This window comes from Lygodium microphyllum, chromosome 14 (assembly GCF_053477565.2).
Source record: "Lygodium microphyllum isolate KBCC chromosome 14, Lygodium_microphyllum_v1.1.10, whole genome shotgun sequence".
Lineage (NCBI taxonomy): Eukaryota > Viridiplantae > Streptophyta > Polypodiopsida > Schizaeales > Lygodiaceae > Lygodium > Lygodium microphyllum.
In genome coordinates, this window is record NC_141148.1 from 126,082,104 (window position 1) to 126,095,789 (window position 13,686).

Genomic DNA, 13,686 nt, shown 5'->3' on the forward strand with positions numbered 1-13,686 from the left:
CTAACAGTGGTTCTAAAGTTTTAGCCGATGTGGTATCAGGAGAAACAAGGAAGAAAGGAAAATTCGTGCTATTTCGTCTTATTCTCCTGTTCCTCAATTTTACTTTTCATTATCCTTATTGCTCTTTATGAATTGTTCGTTAGTTTTCGGGACAGATTTCAATCGATAAACTAGACATTACATTACGCAAAATCATCCAGATATGGATCTCTTAACTGACTCTATTAACAAATTTCAACTCCAAGATAAAAATTTTGAAATGTTTAAATAATCAGGCTTAGAAAAAAAAAGGAATTTTTTTTGTTAGTTTATAATAGAATTCACGGTTATAGATGGATATGCCTTTCTAAACATATAGGAACAGATATTTCAAATTATGTATTCAGATACTACGCTTTTTCCTATTTTATAGATTCTTCCAATCAAAACATTTTCAAATAGTTTTGGTGTGTATTCTCAAAAAAGAAGCATATCTGATACTATGTCCACTACTAAGCAGGATTGATCCCGGTTTTACCGGGATCACCCGTATTTGAAACATAGTCAAATTGATTTACTATTTTCCCATAAAATTCAATTGAGTAATAGCTTAAAAAATGAAATTTGATGAACAGACAGTGTCGTTAATTGGAATCATTTTGTTCGGGAACGTCCTTTTTCTGTTGTTATACCGTAGTAAAAACTTTTTGAACGACTCGTTAAAACGGATCTAGCTAAAGAAGAAGCTTTCAATGCTTCTTCGATTGATTTACCTTTCCAAACCTGGTTACGAATCTTTTTTTTTGATTTTGAAGTACGTTTCTTTGGAACTGCCATAACTAATACATTTTTTTAAATTGTTTAAACAAGTTTTTTTCATTATATTTATTCTATTGAAACGTATCACCAACGCCCCCCCCAAAAAACCATATGTGATTTTTTCATTTCCTTATGGCTTATGCAAATTAAGAAATCGCACAATAGTCTACAATTTACTTTTAGTCCATGTCAGTTTCTTCGTAAATCTTCTTGGATATTCTCTTGACAGAACAAACTGGGTAATTTGGCAATTCTAGAGTCTGGGTCGATATAGATAGCTAGGCATGCCCTTTCCGACCGTTCTGATCCGTCTTGTTCTTTACAAACCTGTCCATTTGCAAAACGTTTCTATCTTTAGACTTACTAAACCCCCATTGGCTATTTGACCCTACGGATCTTTAGACACAACTTATTGTGCCCGAAACTCAGAAGTCTAGATTGATATCACATGTATGGATTCTTCCTCCAGAGATGAGAAACCAAAACCAAAGATATTTCTGGGAAAGAGAATAGTTGGAACATTCTAAATTTCTTCTTATCAGTTTGAGAAGTATGAACAATCATATTGATTCCATCTAGTCATAGATCAAAACTTTTTATGATTTCTGTTTCACATTCAAGTTTCACATTCTCCTTTTCAAAAAGAATATGTTGAGGATATTGAATTGCACAGGTACGTTGGAGATCACACCTCTAGATACACTAGGTTCCCCTTTTCCGAGGGCATACGAAGATACACCTGTTGCTATTGACCAACTACTCCAATTGCACTCATCCATAATCCAGTCACTGGCACGAATAACATGAAGAAATGCAACCAACGTTTGTTGGAGAAAGCAACCCCAAAGATTTGAGACCAGAAACGATTTGCGGTAACCATTGAATAGGTTTCCTCGGATTGGGTTGGATTGAAAGCACGAAATGTGTTTGCACCATCACCGTCTTCAAACAAAGTGTTTTCCACCGTAGCACCGTGAATTGCACATAGAAGAGCGGCGCCAAGAACTCCCGCGACTCCCATCATGTGAAATGGGTTCAATGTCCAATTATGAAAGCCCTGGAAGAATAGAATGAATCGAAAGATAGCCGCTACCCCAAAACTAGGTGCAAAGAACCAACCGGATTGTCCTAAAGGATAGATCAAGAATACGGAAACAAATACAGAAATAGGGGCGGAAAATGCAATTGCATTATAGGGTCGCAATTGTACGGATCTTGCAAGTTCAAATTGACGTAGCATAAAACCAATTAAGGCGAAAGAGCCGTGAAGAGCAACGAAGGTCCATAGACCTCCTAATTGGCACCAACGTGTGAAATCACCTTGTGCCTCGAGACCCCATAGTAGGAGCAGAGAATGCGCCAAACTATTTGCAGGAGTTGAAACAATAGCGGTTAAAAAGTTACAACCTTCCAAGTAGGAACTAGCCAATCCATGGGTGTACCACGAAGTAATAAATGTCGTACCGGTGAACCAACCGCCCAGGGCAAAATAAGCGGTAGGAAATAGTAACAAACCGGACCAACCGACAAAGACAAAACGGTCCCTTCTTAACCAATCATCCATACTATCAAATAAATCTTTTGGCTCCTTAGAGGATTTCCCAATGGCGATGGTCATGATTATTCCCTCACTAAATTCTTCCAACCAGAATTAGGTATCCGTTCTCTTTAGGATACGGTAGAGTACCGTAAATTGGGATCAAAAATTCCTATTTTTATTTTTGTCTTTTCCGAAGACCGCTCGACCAGAGTCTTTTTTGTATTCATTAAAGGAATACTCATAGATTCTTTCATTTTTTCTTGCTTAATCCTCCTGAGACTCCTGCTTGTTCGACGCATAGGTTTCGATGCATTCCCCATACAATCCGTTTTGTGAAACTATTTTTCAAAAAGTGGTTAAACCTCTCTCTTCTTCCATAATTTTGTCAATCTTGACTTGTTTCAATAATAGTCCTCTCCATCCCTACTTACAGTCCAAGACTCCACAAGAGCAACATTCTTCTAGATCGAGCAACTAGTAGTATTCTTTCAAATTTTTTTTCCATTTCGGTTGTTTAATAACCACCTCTAACTAGTAGTTTTCCAGGAAAAGCAAAAACGGGAGAGGATTGCACCAACAAAAAGATATTTCTTGACTCCTCCGTGATTTTTGAGGCGGGTGGGGAGGGGTTGCAATTAGGTAATTGGGTGAATGGGATGAGTAAAAAGATACCTATGCTGCAACCCACACCTCTGTTTTTCCCACTCCACCATAATTTATAAATTTCTCAAAGTTTATTTTACCAATCTTCAATAGATTTCGAAAGCTTTTGGTGCTGAATCAAAAAAAAATTCTATTAATGTTTGTGAGGGGGGAGGGGGTGGTCGATAAACACCCCATACCTACCGGGAGAGATAGGAATCGCAGGCAAAGTTGTCGGCAAACCAATGAAAGAAAAAAAAGACTTGGTCCCTGATTTGGAAACAGGGCATTACACCGGAATCCTACGAGAAATCGGGAAAGATTTTTCCGGATGTTGGAATCCCTCCCAGAGGCAAAACCTTTCCTTCACAGAGAATCAAAGAGATTCTTTAGAATATTTATGAATAGTGATGGAAATTTGCGGGTAGCAATGATCCAGATTAGATCCTCACGAGAAGAATAACCAAATTGCTTAAGTTACGAAAAGTTATATTTAAAAATATATAGAATAAGAAATAGATATATCTACTGTAGATAACTTCATTTTTATCAATGCTTCCGTTCGAATTGGTCAGGTAAGGAATAGCAGAAAAGGCTAAACCCTTTATTATTACCATATCTTTTTCTTATTAGTTATAATAAGAATTTTTGAAAACACTTCAAAATATTTTATGGGGGGGGGTTAGTTTACCTGGCAGTCCACCCTTGTCATTAATTTTACATTATGATATTAATCATATTCTATTGATTATAGAAAAAAAGAAGTTGAATTGATATCTATAAAAACGCAGTATTGTCGTGCCTGTAGCGCATAGCAGTAAAAAAAAAAAGATATAACATATTCATTAATATATATATATATATATATAAAGACGGGTTGGGGGAACAAAATAATAAACCGAACCTAATCTTGGAATCTAATTCTGCCAGTAGATGTTCAATTAGCCCTTTATCGGACTTGAACCGATGTCTTATGCCTTACCATGGCATTACTCTACCACTGAGTTAAAAGGGCTTGTAGATATGCATTATTGAAAATGTAGAGTGGAAAACACTTGTAGCAAGACTATCTACTTCAATTAATTGAATTTAACCTTTCATTGAAAGGCTCCCCCCATTCTTTTTTCTCCCTTGTAAAACACAATTGAATGAAAACTCTTTGATTGAATATCAAAAAGAATGTTTCACCAATTCTTCCAAGATATATAACCTTGTCTCCAACGATAAGAAGAAGATATGACAAAGGAAGCAACTAAGCGTCATAAAAAGTATTGACGAATTCTCGCGTTTTTATTTTGATTTACAAGATGGAAACCTAAAAGAAGTACATAGAAGGGTTTAATTTAAAAGGATTTTTTGATTGTTTCTTGAAATTCTTAATAAATAGGTCTTTAATTCGGTAAATCAACGGAGAAAAAGAATTGGATTGAAGGGATTAGGGTCATATTGGACTATTTCAAAGATGAATGAACATATTCCTTTGCGGAGACAGGATTTGAACCCGTGACCTCAAGGTTATGAGCCTTGCGAGCTACCAGGCTGCTCTACCCCGCGTGGCTAACCCCCTTTTCAATGTAATTATTATACATTTTTTTTCAATAATTACATTGAACATCAGTAATTCCTTAGTCAAATACTAAATAGAGAAGGAGTCAAATACTAAATAGAGAAGGAGTCAAATACTAAATAGAGAAGGGGACTAATGGCTTGTTGAATTACCTCAAGGATTTCCTCTGTATGAAGTGTAAAGAAGGATTACCCTTTAATCACCAACTTGCTTTTTTTAAACCAGGTAACAAACAAGCATGTGCCATTTCACGCAATACGTGCCTGGATAACCCAAAATATCGAGAATTCGATCTAGGTCGTCCGGTTAGCGAGCATCGATTACGTAAGCGAGTGGGAATACTGCTGCGCGGAAAGGACCGCAACATTTCTAGAATCTCCAACTTCTTTTGTATCGATGAACTCTTTTTCATCTCCCGTTTCATGGACTGACGAACACAATCATGCTTCTTTACCAATTTCTCTTTCCTTTTCTGTTTTTCAATAAGACTCTTTTTTGCCATGATTAATGAATAAAAAATATTGAAATAAAATTTTGGATTGAACCAACTATATTCATAATTTTCCCTTCTATCCTACTTTTTTTTCTCAAGAATAAGTTCAAGTCGTGAACGAGACGGGTTGAGCTTACCCTTGGATTCTTTCAAAACAAAGATAAGCTCAATGCAACGGCAGAATAGCGAGTATACATAAATGGAAACACTCTATCTTTTTTTTTTTTTTTTGATATCTAACCAAATTTACTGGATGTAGATGCAATGAGGAATGCGGCGTAGGTGAATACGTAACCTACAGAAAAATGTGCCAATCCCACTAATCTTGCTTGAACGATTGAAAGAGCTACTGGTTTATCTTTCCATCGTATCAAATTAGCCAGGGGTGTACGCTCGTGGGCCCAAGCTAGAGTTTCAATCAATTCCTGCCAGTATCCTCTCCAAGATATGAGAAACATGAATCCAGTAGCCCAAACGAGATGACAAAAAAGAAACATCCATGCCCAAACGGATAAACTGTTCATGCCGAAGGGGTTGTAACCATTAATAAGTTGTGACGAACTAGCAATGAGTTGATCTTTGCATGTGACAAAAGACACAAGCAATGGCATTGAAGTATCAAAAGATACTAGTTTGAAATTTGATGTTTGTTGCTTGAGTTTGACTTGATGATCTTAAAAAAATCTTCATAGCTTCCCCTCCTTTCTAATTTGATGGTTGAATAATTGCTGAAAACTTCAGATTAGAGTGGCCTTGGCTTGGTTTAAGTGGCAGGAGAGAGAAAATGAAGGAAAAATGAGCTTGAAGGTAAGTGGCTATGACTGTCCTATCAAACAGGGACCAATGACTGGTAAATGAGCTCCCACGAGCTCCACAAGTCGAGTCTTCTCAAACCCTTTGAGATACAGGACCCTCACTAATGGTTCTAACTCTCCTTAAGAGGGTTTGTACTCATCTTGCCCGAGTTGAGAGATCTAAGCCTTCAAAGTAGTCACTGTCAAAACTGCACCCAAATTTGGAAAAATGCAAATGCCGAGTATGGTGTGCATCAATCTCCTTGATTTTTGTGCCAACAAGTTGTGCCTTGACCTAAAGAACAATCTCAAGAAGAAATCTTTAAGAGATATGGCATGGTTGATGAGATATGGCTTCTCCAACAAAGGTAGGTAGGTGTTGTCCACAGACATAGTTATTGCAGTGACTCTAAAAAGAGGCAATGCTGAAGCTATGTTTGCCCAATTTCAATGATTGAGGTGCCAAGGAGGAGCTCTTGAAGTAGAGAAACACTTCTCCAGAAGGAAGTTTAGAGAGATTTGGCCTGTGGAGAGAGATATAAAAGCTTCAAGCTGATAGGGTGATACTGGCTATGGCTGCCATGGAAGCTTCATTGAAGGTAGGAATGCAAATGAAGTTGGAGATAGGGTCCAACACTCAAACTGAGCTGAGTAGAGATGGAAAGTAGCTGAGAGGAGTGAAAGGAGAGTTGGGCCATGCTTAGCTTAGCTCTGATACCATGTGCAATATTCGGATCTAGAGCATGGCTATGGCAGCTTGTAAGCATAGACTAAACTCATGATGACATTGACTGAAGACCACAACTATTACACAAGTGAATTAGGTTCCAAGATGGAAGCTTGGACTCATAAACAAAATCTTGTGTAGCTTTGACAAAGACAAGACACTTAACTAAAAGTACAAAGCATCATGACATTGTATTCATTCTATATCAAAAGTGGTAGTCAAGTACAATGCTTTATGGTTGTTGGATGGCTACAGTTTTCCTCTCTGTGTATATGGGATTCAGTTTGCCTGCATGTCCTAAGCCCAGAACTGCCTCATACAAAGAGGCTACAATAGGTGTGATTGCAAATATCTCAACATGCCTTGGTTTTGGTAGTATTTTGGCTATTTACATTAGAAAACAACAAGCAATTTTGAACTATTTGCACCATTTTGGTCTGCAATATGACATCTTCTTCCATTGATAGTGCTATCTTCAATATCGTTAAGCTTGATGGTACAAATTATGCCTATTGGAAGAGCCAAGTTTGGCAGGTATTGGTGTAGAATCAAGTCACTAAGGATGCATGGCGAGCAACCTGAAACTATGACTGATGATGAATGGGATGAGCTTGACGAGCTATGCAAGTCCACCCTCATCTTGTCTCTCACTGATGAACAGATGCATTACAATGTGGTTGAGGAAGCACAGAATTGGTAGCTTTGGGATAAGATCAAGAACCTCTATGACAAGAAAAGTCTGATAAGTCAAATGTATTGGTTGAAGCAACTTATGGACCTGCATATGAAGGAGAATATGACAATGTTTACTCATTTGAGCTAGTTCCATGCTATTCTCAAGAACTTGACTTCACAAGGCATTACCTTTAATGATGAGGTTACTCCATTATTCTTGCATGGGACTTTGAGTGAGTCATGGGATGTATTGCGCACTTCCTTATGTGCTCCTACTACTATTTTAAACTTTCTTAATGTAGAGAGTGCTCTTCTGTAGTAAGAGATCAACCTTAAGAACTTGGATGCCCCTTGTGTGTCACATGCTTTGATTGTTAGAGGCAAAGATGGTAATGGAAAGAATGACAATGGGTATGGACATGGTAGAGACTCTCAAAAGTCTAGGTCTAATTCACGTGGTAAGTTGCGCAGCAAGTCTCTTGGAATAAATGCTAATGTGACATGCCATCATTGCGGCAAGAAGGGTCACATACGTCCACAGTGTCATGAGTTGCGCAATGAGAAGCGCAAAGAGAAGGGAAAAGACAAAGTACAAGAAGAGTCATCCATCACAACATTATGCCTACGAAATCCAGTGTGGAAATCGAGGAGATAAATGTCATGCAGACTGATGACTCCGATGGGGCGTACATACTTGCAGCTAGTTCTTGTGATGCTACGCCATTGACCGAGGTTCACTCTATGTATGCGTAGTGCTAGCTTTTGGATTCTAGTGCTTCATTTCATGTTACACCATGCCCTGAGTGGTTTCATTCCTACCGCACTGTCTCTGGTTCAGTTCACTTGGGTGATAACAAGTCACTTGCTATTGTTGGCATTGGGGATGTACGACTGCAGTTCTCTATTGGCAATACTTTTCTATTACAGGATGTGCGTCATGTACTTGCGCTTACACACAGTTTTATGTCTGCAAGATGTCAGCTTGATGATGTTGGGTTTCATGTTTTATTTGGGGATTCTGCTTGGAAGTTCACACATGGTAGACTTGTGCTTGCTAGAGGTGCCAAGGCTGGTAGCCTCTATCCTCTTGTAGTTGATGGGTCCTTTGTTGACCATGTTTTGTCAATGGGTTCCATCCCACATGTATCTCTTTGGCATGCCCATTTGGGCCATATTTCTTTGAAGGGAATGAAAATGCTTTCTAGTTTGCAATATTTACCACCCCTTGACTATGCATGTTTTGATTCATGTGAGCATTGTCTTTATGGCAGACAGTCTAGGAATACACAAAAGAAGTATGGTTGGACACACATGAGTGAGCCCTTGGCATTGGTATATTCGGATGTCTATGGACCCATGCCTTGTCAGTCTATGGGTGATGAAAAGTATTTTGTGGCGTTCATTGACATTTTTCCACATAAAGTCTGGGCTTACACCATTAAGCTCAAATCTGATGTCTTGGCTGTGTTTCAGAGATGGCTTGCATTGGTTGAGAACCAGATTGGGCATAGGCTAAAATGCCTTAGGATTGACAATGGGGGAGAATATGTGTCATGTGCATTTGAGCAGCTATGTGATGAGAGGGGTATTAAGCGTAAGTTGACCGCCCCCTATACCCCGCCCCAGAATGGTTTGGCTGAGCGGATGAATAGAACCATCCAAGAGTGTGTACACATTATGCTTAGCCATGCAAGCCTACCACAAAGCTTTTGGGTTGAGGTGGTCAATATAGTTGTGCATGTCATCTCAATAGATCACCTTCTAGTGGTTTTGATTTCCAGGTTGCAAAGGAGGTATGGACTGGGAAACCTCTGTCTTATGCGCATCTACATGTATTTGGATGTGAGGCGTTTTGCCATGTGCCTAAGGACAAGCAAAGTAAGTTGAATCTTAAGAGAGTCAAATGCATTTGCCTTGGCTATGGAGATGTAGGCAAGATGGGTTATCGCCTCTAGGATCCCCAGGAATGGAAAGTCATCCGTAGCCATGATGTAGTCTTTCATGAAGACAAGATGTATCAGTAGCCTGAGAAGGTGGTAGAGATAAACATGGCTATATTCTAGGAGAAGCCACTTGCTCTTGCACAGCCAGTTAGACAGCCTGCAACAACAATTGGTACACATGACCAGGGTGTTGGATAGGCAGCAGAGCCTGCAGTAAGAGGTCTACTAGAGGTAGATATCCACTTGAAATATTTGAGCCCTCAATGCATTATGTCTTGGTTATAGATGTAGGAGAGCCTCTCACCTATGATGAGGCTATGTGTAGGGGTGATAGTCACTCTTGGGAGAGGGCTATGCAGTTTAAGATGGACTCCTTGCGCATAAGAATATGACTTGGGATTTGGTTGCATTGCCTCATGGCAAGAAGGATTTGCCATGCAAATGGGTGTACAAGCTGAAATGTACCCCTGGGCACTCCAAGATAGCTTATAAGGTAAAACTTGTTGCTAAGGGTTTTAAATAAGAGTATAGAGTTGAATTTGATGAACTTTTCTCCTGTGGTCAAGATGACCACCCTACGATTGGTTTTGGCCTTAGTTGTTGGCTTTAGTTGCGTAGCTTCTCTTGGACATGTATCAGATGGAGTCAAGTCTACATTCTTGCATGGGGATTTGCATGATGAGATATACGTGGAGTAGCCTAAGGGCTTTGCAGAACCTGGTAGGGAGCACCTAGTGTGCAAGTTGAAGAAAAGTCTTTATGGCTTGAAGCATGCACCTAGGGAGTGATATCATAAGTTTGATGGCTTTATGCAGTCACAAGGCTACAACATGAGTGCTATGGATTTGTGTCTTTACACAAAGAAAGCATGTGATAGCTCATTGCTTATTTTAGTATTTTATGTGGATGATATGCTGATAGCAAGGAAAGCTCATGATGAGCTGGATGCTCTTAAATCTTAGCTGAAGAAGAGCTTTGAGATGAAGGATTTGGGACATGCCTCTCACATTCTTGGTATGCGCATTAAGTGAGATAGGCATCAGGGACTACTCTACCTCTCATAGAGGGAGCACATTCATAAAGTCCTTGAGTGTTTCTGCATGTAGGACATTAAGCCTATTGATTGTCCATTATCTTCTTATGTGAAGGTCTCATAAGCCGATTGTCCGTGGATGGTCCACAGACAGATGAGCAGAGGGTTGAAATGTCCAAGATCCCTTATGCATCTGTCGTGGGCAGTTTGATGTATGCCATGATAGCCACTCATCTAGATATTTCCTTTGTAGTTGGTGTTGTGGCACGCTATATGGCTACATGTGGCAAGAAACATTGGGATGCCATGAAGGGTATCATGAGATGCCTGAAAGGAATAACATATATATGTATTTGCTATGGCAGCCAAGATACAACAGTTGTGGGGTACACAGACTCCAATTATGTAGGACATGCAGATAGTAGGAAGTCCACTTCTGACTATGTATTCACATATGCTGGAGGTGCTGTCTCTTGGATGTCCAGGGTTCAAAAGTGTACAACTCTCTACCACTGAGACCGAGTATGTTGTAGCCACTAAGGCTTGCAAGGAGGCCATATGGTTGGGATGTTTGGTTCATGACCTTGGGATTGATTCTATGAGCGCTATTCAGCTAGCCAAGAATCCGATCTTCCATGCAAAGATGAAACACATTGAGATGAGGTATCACTTCATACGTGGGGTCGTGGAGGACAAGTCTGTTGACCTTGTCAAGATCTCCATTGACAAAAATCTTGCAGATCTGCTCACAAAAAGCCTCATTTCTGAGTGCTTTTCCTTCCATAAGAGATTGATGGGCATTGGATGAGATGATTTTTTTCCTCATCCTATTGTACATGTGTACATTGTACTCTTTTTTCTTTTTTTTCTTTTCACTCCTCATTGGGGCATATTTGCCTTTAAGTGGGAGATTGTTGGGGGTAAAGGTGCCTTTGCTTAGTCGCCCCTGTATTACTACACTGACAGTACTGCCACCTGCACACTGCAGGTGACGGGCACCCATCACCATCACTTTATTCTTTATTCTTTTAGTGACTATTTGAAAAAAGGAAGGCCAGTCACACATTGTGGCTGTTGGAGTTTCCATTTGGTCTCTCTCTCTTTCTTGCTCTTGCTCTCCCGCCATAGCTCTTCCAAGCAAGCTTCAATCTTTCTCACCTTTCAAGGCCATACAATTGGATGAAAGATACTCCTTGAAGTACAAGAGAGATGTGGGAAATTTCTAGCAAAAAATTATGGGCAATAATATTTTCAATCAACCTACAAAATATGGGCAAGTTTTCAGCTAATCAAGAGACTCTTTTAAGGAAGAAAACAGGGGCTATAACAATCAAAACAATTATAATAGCAAAGTGCCAACTTTTTCCATTGTTTATACCTTTAAATAGGGTGGAAATATGCACAGAAACATGGGAAAACTTTCAAAAATGTGGTTGAGACAAGAGGAAATTTTTTAAGAGTTGAAAATGCTCCTAAACTGTCGTCCCAAAACAGTTCTAATAGCAACTTCCTTTCTCACAATAAGCTTAGAGAAATGGATGCAAAAGGATTATGCTTCAAATGTGGGGAGAAGTGGTCATAAGATAAAGCTAAGAACTCAAAAATTAATATGGTGATCACTCAAGATGTGGAAGTTGAAGAAGAAGAAGATAAAGAGGGAAATTTATTGCATATTGATGCATACCCAATGGTTGAAGAGATTCATGAAGAAGAGCATGTCATCGATGTGACGGATTCCATGATCCCATGGATGGATTTCCATTTGATCTAGGTGGAACTCATGATTCTCATGCTTCCTTGTGTACCATCTCAAATGATTCCATGGATGGATTTCCATTTGATCTAGGTGGCACTCATGATTCTCATGCTTCATTGTGTACCATCTCACATGATGCATGGACCGGTTGCAAAGGGGAAAATGCAGTTAGACTCAAAGGCTTCATTAATGGCAAGGTTGCATATATTTTAGTGGATATGGGAAGCACTCATAGCTTCGTCAACACCAAATCTTTGAATGGGCTGAAGTTGCTACCCAACCATTAATATGGATTCTTTCTTGCGGATACAAGTTGCCAATGGTGTACATGAGTCTAGTAAAGAAGTGTGCCCATATACTTCAATTGAGCTCTTGCCCTCTTACACAACACAATTAGAATTGATCACTTCGGATATGGGACCTATTGACATTGTTATATTGGATATAATTGACCGAAGACACTTGGCAAATTCACTTTAGATTTGGAGCAAAATGCAAACGGGATTTAATTGACAATACATAGAATTGAAAGGCATAGACCACAAAAATAGAACTCATCTCCATAACAAAATTGCAAAAAGAAATCAATGCCAAGTCATGCATCTTCACTCTTTTACTTGCGAAAGTAGATGAAGAGAAATTATCAAATCAACCATCTTTTTCCTCAAATAAAAGGGATCCAAGATTGGAAGAGCTATTAGAGGAATACAATGATTTATTTCAACCACCATCATCTTTACTCCAAAGCGAGAGGTTGGCCATCCTATTGATTTGTTGCCCAACACAAGCCCATCAACAAACCTCCCTATTGCTTGTCCAAGTTTGAAAGGGAAGAAGTGGAGTGACAAGTCAAAGAATTGCTACAAATGGGTTTAATTTAGCAAAGTCAATCACCATTTTCCTCTCCCGTGCTCTTAGTCAAGAAGAAGGATGCATCATTTTGCATGTGTATTGATTATCGGGATTTAAACAAGTCAACAGTCAAGAATAGGTATCCTATTCTCCAAATTGATGATCTTTTGGATGAGCTTAAAGATGCAAAGGTCTTCACCAAAATAGATATTCAATCGAGTTATCATCAAATTTGAATGAAGGAAGGAGATGAGTTTAAAACAGCTTTTAGGACTGAAAGAGGGTTATACCACTTCTTGGTTATGCCATTTGGACTTTCCAATGCACTCGCTACCTTTCAAGCCCTCATGAATAAAATATTGTAGCCCTTCTTGTTCAAAGTAGTCATTTTTTTCTTTGATGATATCCTTATCTATAGCAAATCCAAGGATGAGCATTTGAAGCATATACGAGAGCTCTTTGACACATTATGAAGAGATACACTCTTTGCCAGGATGAAAAAGTATTCTTTCATGGAAGATGAAGTTGAATACTTAGGTCATGTTGTGGGAGAGCAAGGCATTATTGTGAATCCCAATCAGGTAAAATGTGTTAAAGAATGGCCTACTCATACGAATGCAACCTCTTTGAGAGGATTCCTTGGGTTATCATCCTTCTATAGGAGGCTCATCAAGAATTATGCTCATGTGACGGCTCCATTGACGGATAGACTAAAAAAGGAGGCTTTCTTTTGGGTCTCCATTATCGATCAAAGTTTTAATGAGCTAGAATCTCTCTTAATTTCAGCACCTATCCTTGTATGCCTAGATTTCTCTAATGCATTTATCATATGTGCGGATGCTAGTGGAAGAGGAATTGGGGCTATT

General features: G+C 39.1%; 1 non-coding gene across 1 annotated transcript; it reads right to left on the reverse strand.

Annotated features, from left to right (window-relative positions):
* Positions 1–3,923: 3,923 nt before the first annotated feature.
* TRNAT-GGU (transfer RNA threonine (anticodon GGU)) lies at positions 3,924–3,995 on the reverse strand. Its single transcript has one exon. It is a non-coding gene; the product is annotated as a tRNA-Thr (tRNA).
* Between the last annotated feature and the right edge of the window lie 9,691 nt (positions 3,996–13,686).